Source organism: Haemaphysalis longicornis, unplaced genomic scaffold (assembly GCF_048455015.1).
Source record: "Haemaphysalis longicornis isolate Haplotype H1 unplaced genomic scaffold, Haemaphysalis longicornis Haplotype H1 scaffold_2, whole genome shotgun sequence".
NCBI classification, from domain to species: Eukaryota; Metazoa; Arthropoda; class Arachnida; order Ixodida; family Ixodidae; genus Haemaphysalis; species Haemaphysalis longicornis.
The window spans coordinates 251,129,622-251,138,329 of NW_027526295.1; positions in this window are offsets into that span (position 1 = coordinate 251,129,622).

Sequence of the window (8,708 nt, forward strand, 5' to 3'; positions counted from 1 at the left end):
CCGTGACAGTCATAGGACTTTGGTACCATCATCTGTATATTTCAAGCATTGTGCTTCTCTTCAACGGCCAATAAACTTCACGTCTTCTTCTTCATAGTAGGATGAAAAGGGACGTTTCAGAAACACGTCGGGTTCGGCGTGTCCGAGAAAAAAATTGCATTATATTTGCGTATTTTTCTACAAAGCTAAAGTCGTCGCGACCCTCAGGATCAGCGACCCTCAGGATCACGCCCACCACACCGTAATCCTTTCAGCCAAATAAAGTTAATTCCTCTCTCTTTCACCTATCTCGCCCTACCTCTACACTTTCGTTTCTTCATCATTTGGCGCGAATTGCTTCGGCAGCCTAGGCCCCTTTACTGCTACATCGCGTTTGTGTTTCTTTCTTCGCTTTCGTATATTTGTCTTTCGGCGCGAATTAACCAAAGAGTCTGGTAACCCACGTCACAGTTTACCCCCAATCATAGTTCTGCAAGGCAGGGGTGCCCCTTTTCTAATCATGAGCGTGTCACGCCGCACGCATTATTCAAACTTCTGTTCTCCGGCTGCAAACGTGCAGAGACAGCGCAGTGCAACCCACTGGGCTAGCACTCTAAAAAGCGGGTTCAAATTCCAAACGAACTAAAGCCTGATTTTTTATTTATTTTTTACAGTGGCGGCCATTTTATGTACCGGGAAAGAACAGCGGTTTTTTGCAGAATGGGAGGGGTTTCGCCTTGAAAAAAAAATGAAGGAAGTTCACACTAACGCGTAAGACCTGAAGGTTCGAGCAAAGCTGTACGACACCTTCACGACTATAACGACGACTTAAATCCGCCATTGCAGTCGATTTGCTTGTTCTTCGCTGCACTAACGTCCTTTACTCCATGATAGTTGCTGTATAAGTGTGAGCTTCGTTCATTTTGTTGCATGTGATAATCATTGGACACCCACTTGGAGGGGCGTTCGCTTTGACGCGTCCTTCTCGTTCCGAGCAAGTGTTGCCACGATTACGGCGAACGTTGGCCAACCTCCCTAAATGGGTACGCTTTGCTTGACACTGGTGCACAGGGTAGGCTGGGCGGTCACCACGAGGCACGCGCACAGGAGCGCTCGGCATTTTAAGTGCAAATGCACTTCTTAAGCGACCCTGAACCTGCGTCCACCGGCGATGTCCGCGCACGTGGAGATGGGCGCGCGCAGCCTGGCCGCTGACATGGCACATACCCACGTGGGGGATTGGCCAGGAATCTCCTCGTCTTCCTTGGCAACGGGGGGAGATGGGCGCGCGCTGCCTGGCCGCTGACATGGGACATACCCACGTGGGGGATTGGCCAAGAATCGGGCGTGAGAAGGGCTAATGCACCTGCTTAAAGGAGTACTGACACGAAATTTCAAAGCTGAGATCCGCTCTATCAATCAAGTACAACGACAACACAAATAGGTGTCTGTGAATAAATGCATCTTTCTTTCTTTGTAGTTGTGTGTGTGTGTGTGATCTCTCTTTCGCGAACATTACCGAACCGCGCAAATTCAACTCGTGCATTCGCACTTTCGCATTCTTCCCCTCGGGGAAATGCGGGGAATTTTCTTCTGGTTTTTTAACTCCCGGGCGCTGGCCGCTATCTTGGCCAATCTCCCTTAGTGGGTATGGTAGGCTTTACAAATATGGGCGAGGGATGTTTGGCCGTCGTCGCGAGGCACACGCGCACGTGCACGCTATTTCTAGGTATGTTTAACTGCGGACAGCAAAAATTGCGATTTGCTAACACGTATTTTCAAACAGCTAAGCTGTTTAAAACTACGCGTAAACATTTCTATTGATGCGGCAGTGTTTGGGCTACCAGGCTATTTTCGGTTGCGTGAGAGGTCTGTGTTGACGAATTGAGTTCACTCTCCCCTCCATCCCCTCCACCCTACTCGACACTTTGTCCATCTCTAATCTGATGCTGATGCACAGACGACAACGTCAGGTTTTTGTGAAATGATACTGCTGCTGCGTCGTAAAATAAACGCCCTCTTTAGGGCATTTGTTCGCCTATACACCTTAAGAAAAAACAAATTAGCCGACGATTGTTCGAACAACAAAGTCTGAAATAGAGCATGCCATTGCTTCGACGACACCGCGGTATTGATCGCCAGAAATCGTCAAGCACAAAGGACAAATCTTTGCACGTCGGTAAAGCGTCCATGTCTTCTACCACTATCGTTCGCATTCACAGTGATCTTTCAGTCAAGGTACGTTGGGCTGGCTAGAAGAAGGCGAAACCACGGGAGGTCCCTTTTCTTCGCAACGTATAGGCGGGCTTTTTCTCCCAACCTCCTGGCTTCAGGGGCCACACGTGAACAATGGGATTGGGGTAGATGTTCTGTGGAGTCGTAATGACATCCACCGGCCTATTCCTTTATCCCGTCAACCACTCTACATCAGGTGACATATTTGCATGAAACCAATTACTATCCACAACGGTAACCGGTGCCCTTAAGCGCCCACGGTGGATACGCGTATCCATGAGATTTGGACAAGGTTGGTCCATTGCGCTTGCGCAACGAACGCAAATTCGCACCACACACGCAAAATGTGCTTGATGTAGCCGTCGCAGGCATCGAAGTAGCCATCACAGCTAAAGCGCTGGCAGAGTTTGTTTCGAAATACGTGTAGCAGAATTCGAGTTGATTGATTGATTGAGTCTTTTTATTGGAGCAAGGAGGGCGTTTGCCGTAGAGTGGGGAGAGGGATGGAAGGAAGGGGATTACTAATCAAGGTCCATATTCAAAGACACTTTTTTTACACTTTCAACTCGACTCCAACTCGAATCTAACTAATTCGAGTTGAAAGTGTAAAAAAAGTGTCACAAAGTTGGCATAAGTACCTATGTTTCATAAAGCTTGGTTCAGAAAAGACGCGTTGAGAAAACCTTGGCGGTTGGCCATAAAAAATTCGCAAATAAAAACCTCGCATATCTGTAGGTTCCTATCTTAGGAGACACTTTTGAGCTTGTCGGACGAGCCGGATTGCGGAACCACCGCAAAAAGCTGAAGAAAAAAAAAATGTGTCTCTGTAGAAGAAGATAGACCTTCGCACCCACCCACTTTTTCTTGCCTCATAGAAGTTTGCCACGTACGGTAAATTGAGTGCGCATCTGCAGCCCTGGAGCTTTATCTTGTGTGTGACAAGTTGCCCATGTGTGTCGAGAGAAAAACGAGGTTGGGGATACGCAACTGGAGCAACACCTCCGTCTACATATGCCTTATGATTGCGCAATGAGACGTCCTTACTGAGCAAGTGAAGTTCACTGAGCAATCAAATGTTGCAGGCCAAGACAAATAGTCAGCGACAAATGGTTTTGCCGAATCCTTCTTTGCAGGTCACGCATAGCCTACGTACGTTAGGCTGCGAGAACTAAAGACGGATGCCACTTCCCCATTCGAAACAGTCGCGCAATAGTCAAAGCATTTTATGATGTCTCAGCCCAGAGAGAGTTGATGGGGGCCTTTGTGTGACGAAATGTACTGACATCTCTGAAAAAAATGTGCACACTAGTGTTTCAAGCCACGCTAAATTTCAAACACACAGCCTAGCTTCTGTGACAGTCAGGCGGTGCCCAGTGCTTTCGATAACTCTGATGACTCTGTCAGCCTGAACGATGAAAACCATTATCTATGATCGTTAACAAATATATAAGAAAGCCAAAAAAGAGTGCATTTTATGAGGTTTATCAGTCCTCTGACTGAGCGCTTATATACGGCTTCAAAAGGCAACAAGATATCGAAGCAGAGAGGGGCCTGCAGATACAGATTCGACGTTCTATGGAATATGCGTAATCGCATAAAACAAAACAGGCGCAGAAAGTAGAACAAGTAGGCCGAGCAAGTAAGGGCGAAGGTTGCCGACAGGTGCTTTCCCATTTCGGATGCGAAACGTGACCTGGTTTTTGGAGAAGGATTGGTGACAGCCGTCACGGTGCGCCTGAAGGAGAAAAAGACGGGTTGGAAGACCGGGAAGGCCAAAAATGGAATACATGATATCGAAAGTATGGGACCAGAAACTAACAAAAAAAACTACTCACGTCTGCCACAGATTGAACGGCACCTGCCCCCCGACTAATCTTATTTTTATGGCAGCCTCTTTCTATTTTTGGCTAATTCACTATTTTTTTTTCAAATAAAGTGCGTTTTTACCGCCCGTTTATAACTTCGTGGTTATTTCAGTGTGTTCGGCTGCGTTAGTACGAAAGTATTAATGAGTAGACCGCGAAAGGAATCAGCATTTCATAAAAATGTGTGAATTTATACGAAATACTGAGCGCCCTGGGCTTCCGCAAGTAGGCCGCCTATGCCGGGGCGTGTAATAGGTTAATTTCTTGCCCATATGAGTTCGCTATTCCGCGAATATCAGTGGCCGAAGTTATTAGAAAGAAATGGCAGAAGTTGCTCGCGAAACTTTCCTTCCTGAAGGTGGTGGAAAGCACCTGACGAATATAAAAGGCTTGTAATTGAAATATTCCGATTCACAGAGTTGCAAAAAACAGGAAAATTGAACAATATACAAATCAGCAAAAAATAAACTTGTTTTTAATTTTTTTTCAACCAATTGTTCGTTCGTTACGCTCAAGCGTCGTCAAACGGTGTTTATTACGGCAACAACAACAACAGTGGTAGGACTTACCAACTTATTTATAAATCGTATAAAATGATACCGGCCTATGATAACCTTGTCCTCTATGACAGAGAAAAATAAAGATGATGCTGATTATGATGCTTAGCGGCTTTCCGATTGTAACGGGGTGGCGTTGCACAGCGACCTTAGTCGTAACGCCACTGTACAATCACCTTGCCAAAAAAAAAAAAAAAACCTTTATGGAATTTTTGTGCTATGCCTCCTTTGTTCGCATGTCTTCCCAGATTGTTGTCTGCTCTTTTCTCACCAAAATTCTGACCTTAATTTACTAACTTCTACTGCTGTCCAATTCACTTTTCCGTTAACCTTAAAGCCAAGGGATTTCGGAAGTTGGATGTCTTCCTCACTGAGGACTGGACGGATACCTTTGCATTCCGTTACAATATGTCGCATGGTTCCTGGCTCTCTGAAGCAACCTGCACACAGTTCTTCCTGTACCGGCTCGCGGATAATCGTTTTTGTCCACGAGCAACCCACCCAGGCTTCAAAAGGCAGTGCGTTCCCTTTGGTATTATCAAAGACTGTTCCCTCGTGATCTCCCGTTTCCGAATCTGCAGATACTAAGGACCTCTTTGTGTCCATCCTCTTTTTCCATGTCATTGACTCTGACTCCTTACTTCATATTTTATTGCTTTGGTCGTTTCCCCTGTGCTTCCAGGGCACGGAACGGCAGCGCCTCCTGTAAGAAAGTTCCAGCATTGATCTTGACGTAAAACGAAATAGGCCATAAAACGCAACTTTCGCGAAACGTTTGAGAGCGGACAAAGGTGTGGTTCAATAAAAAAGGAGAGACACTTGGGGCTGCTTTTGATTAGGATGGCGAAAGCATTACATTTTAGTTCACGCTATACCATTATCTCTGTCTATCCGTAGGTCAGTCGTGATTATGCCTTCTGTTGCCGCATTGCCTTTGTCACCAGAGGAATGTATGTTTGGCGCCGGAATGGTCGCGGTGTTGTGAGCTGGTGCTGGTTTTTGTTGAAGCCTCTTTTCTAGCTATGCGGCACCTATGTGTTCACCCGCATATGCTTCAGGGAGGTGGTTCTATGAGCGATCATGTTTCACAGCTTCCGCTGAGGTGAATGCTGCAGAGTCCTTCGCAAGAGACACAGATCCGACAGGAAAAACGCTTCCAGCGCAGTGATTGTGTCCTTTCATTAGAATTCTCATGGCCCTTAATCCACCGCCTCGTTTTCTTTTTATATAGGTTTTTAGGACTGAGAAGCATGGCCAATCCCCCTTGTTTGCCCTATATACCCTATTTACTCGCCTAACGATCGCACATCTTTTTAAAAACAATTGATGTAAATTTAGGAGTGCGTTCATTACACTGGGTAAATTTTTTTCAAAACATTTTCAGCACAGAAAACGCAAGCAAGTTTTGAGTGAATGAGTGAGTGAGTGAGTGAGTGAGTGAGTGAGTGAGTGAGTGAGTGAGTGAGTGAGTGAGTGAGTGAGTGAGTGAGTGAGTGAGTGAGTGAGTGAGTGAGTGAGTGAGTGAGCGAGTGAGTGAGTGAGTGAGCGAGTGAGTGAGTGAGTGAGTGAGTGAGTGAGTGAGTGAGTGAGTGAGTGAGTGAGGGACGAAGCGTAAAAATAACGTATTCTAGAACGCCAAATTAACTTTTTCCACCCGTCACTGGAATCATTCGCTGAGAGCAGAAAGGGCAGTTTTTTCCTCAGTGGTACTGCCCCTTTATCTATATCGACAAGGGAGGTTCTAAGCTCTTATATATAACATCTTCGACTACAAATACAAGTGGAAGCAGCTGCGTAAACTGAACGATGCCCGGTTCCATCCTTTAGCTACCATAGACACCTCGTTTCTCATCGTTCCTGGCCTCTGCTCTGTGTTGCTCAGTCAATTATACAAAAACAGGGCCTTGTACCCTGCACTAGGACTTGAGCAATTCACATTATCAGATAGATGTCGAGATCTCCCCACTCAACAGCACTACTATGTTTCCTGCTCCAGAAGGCACCCCAAAGAGCACCCTACTGTTTTAATAAATATTTCCAGACATTTTACCGCGTCCACGCAACTCACTGTATTTTATATTATAATTATGGGGTGCTATTTAGGGCCGCCGCTAATGTCCTAGGAATCTGAAGTGAAAGTAGAGTTCAGCCCCACGTTCCATTAACGTGCTAAGATATTTTTTCTCACATGACTCCTTTATTCCTCCGCCTCCCACGTGCGTAAGGTTTTGACCCGCAACCACCAACATAACGGCACATGTACGTCGACACTCTACACCCACTCGAGTATTTCTTTCTACCTGATTTTCCTTAGCTACCTGGACTTATCTACACTTTGCGGTAGTCGGGCAAACCCGTGCTCTCGAGACGGAGGCAACTGTCGATAGGGGGCTACACGTTAGAGCAAAGGTGACAGCCAACAGTCTGGCTTTTTTCTTCCGACAGAAAAGTCCCAAACACTTCGTATTGCGAGCTAACAAGCAAGACATGCGAAAGAGGGCCTCATTCTCGAAAAGAGGGCAAGGATGAAAACGATAGCCTAGCGAGGGAAACGGAAGAGCGGAGGTCACTTGATAAGGTAGAAGAGGGCAGTGACACGAGACGCTAAGGGCCATTCAAAGCCACATCAGATTCAACGCTTCGAATCGAAACATTTCTTTGCCCCGCGGATGGAAGACGCTCTGGTAGCTCCCAAACATCGATTAACCTGGGCACTAGGGGACGATTCGAGAACTCCCCCCGTGAATCATAGCGCTAATATTACGCGGTCGTCCGTTCCTGCTACTCCATTAACATGCAAATGCACGAGCGCTGTGCTGCGATTCCGTGCGAGACCTAACGAGGTTTTTCCTTTATTGCAGAGCGCGTCGATGCACACGCGGTAGAAGCGCTGGATAACCGGTCGTGTTCGAAGTTGTTCTCGTTTGTTGAGGGCAAGGGCGCATGAAAGGCTTACATGGGTGCTGCCGCTTGTAGCTATGCGTAATGGTGCACCAGAGAGTCGCTAAAAGCCAAGCGCAAGCTTTATTAAAACAAATCAAAATGAACGGAGCTTTCTGTATTCAGGCATCGCTGAAAATGCGGGAGTACTCTGTGATTAGTATTGAAGAACTGTTGCGAGGTTGTACATGGCAACAAAAAAGTTCGCACAGCCTTTCATGAAATGTGGGTAAATGAATCTGGCCTTATGCGTTCGTTCCGCTTTGTTATCGGAATGGAACTAATTGGGAAGGCGAGGCATGCGAACGCGGCGAAAGCTTATGGGGCTGTGCAATTAAAGTACAGAAAGTAAAATGCGGTGATCAAATGGCCCTGTAGCCCCAACTGTTTTATGAAGATTGTTCTGTCAGGCTTTCTTAAAAGCGTGAGGGTTCCGGCTAGTTTGTAATCCATGAGCAACAGGATCAGCGCTTGTTTGTAGTCTTCGTCTCGTCCCTGGTCTTTTTTCGCGCTGTGTTGCTCAAGGCATTCTTAGACTCTAATCTAGCATTTCGCAACCTCTTCATGTACTTTAGTTTTGAAAAGAGCAGGTCAGAAAATGTTTATAAGGCATTTCGGTGGTCGGTTGGATGTAGCGTGTCTGGTGGTCCGTCAACAATCACAATAATTGCAAGAATGACGGTAGTGATAATCAGCTGGCATACTTCAACCAAACGCATTCGCCTCTAATTTCGACGCCCTCTGGACAGCACGGCCTCTGCAGCGTCAGATCAGGCGCGGATTTATTGTTGAACGCACAAAACTGACAGCAAATAAGCGCTTAAATCGGTTCAGCGAACAGCCCATTCTCTGGCATCAGTGAACCAACCTGCAGTAAGCTAAGTTAATCAAATGTAAGAATACGTTAGCTATAAAACATTTGATCTAGTTCTTCCTCGATAGTCTACGATGATGACCATCCGCATGGCTTTAGGAAAACAAGAGGGAGACGCTGAAAAGTGGACGGGAGGCGTGAGCTGCACCGATGCCTGCTGTCGTTGCGTATCTTCTGTAAATTGCGAGAACACACCTCTTTGCCTCAACTGCTTTGTTACAGTATCAGCAATAGAACGTGAATAACTTGTCTTACACA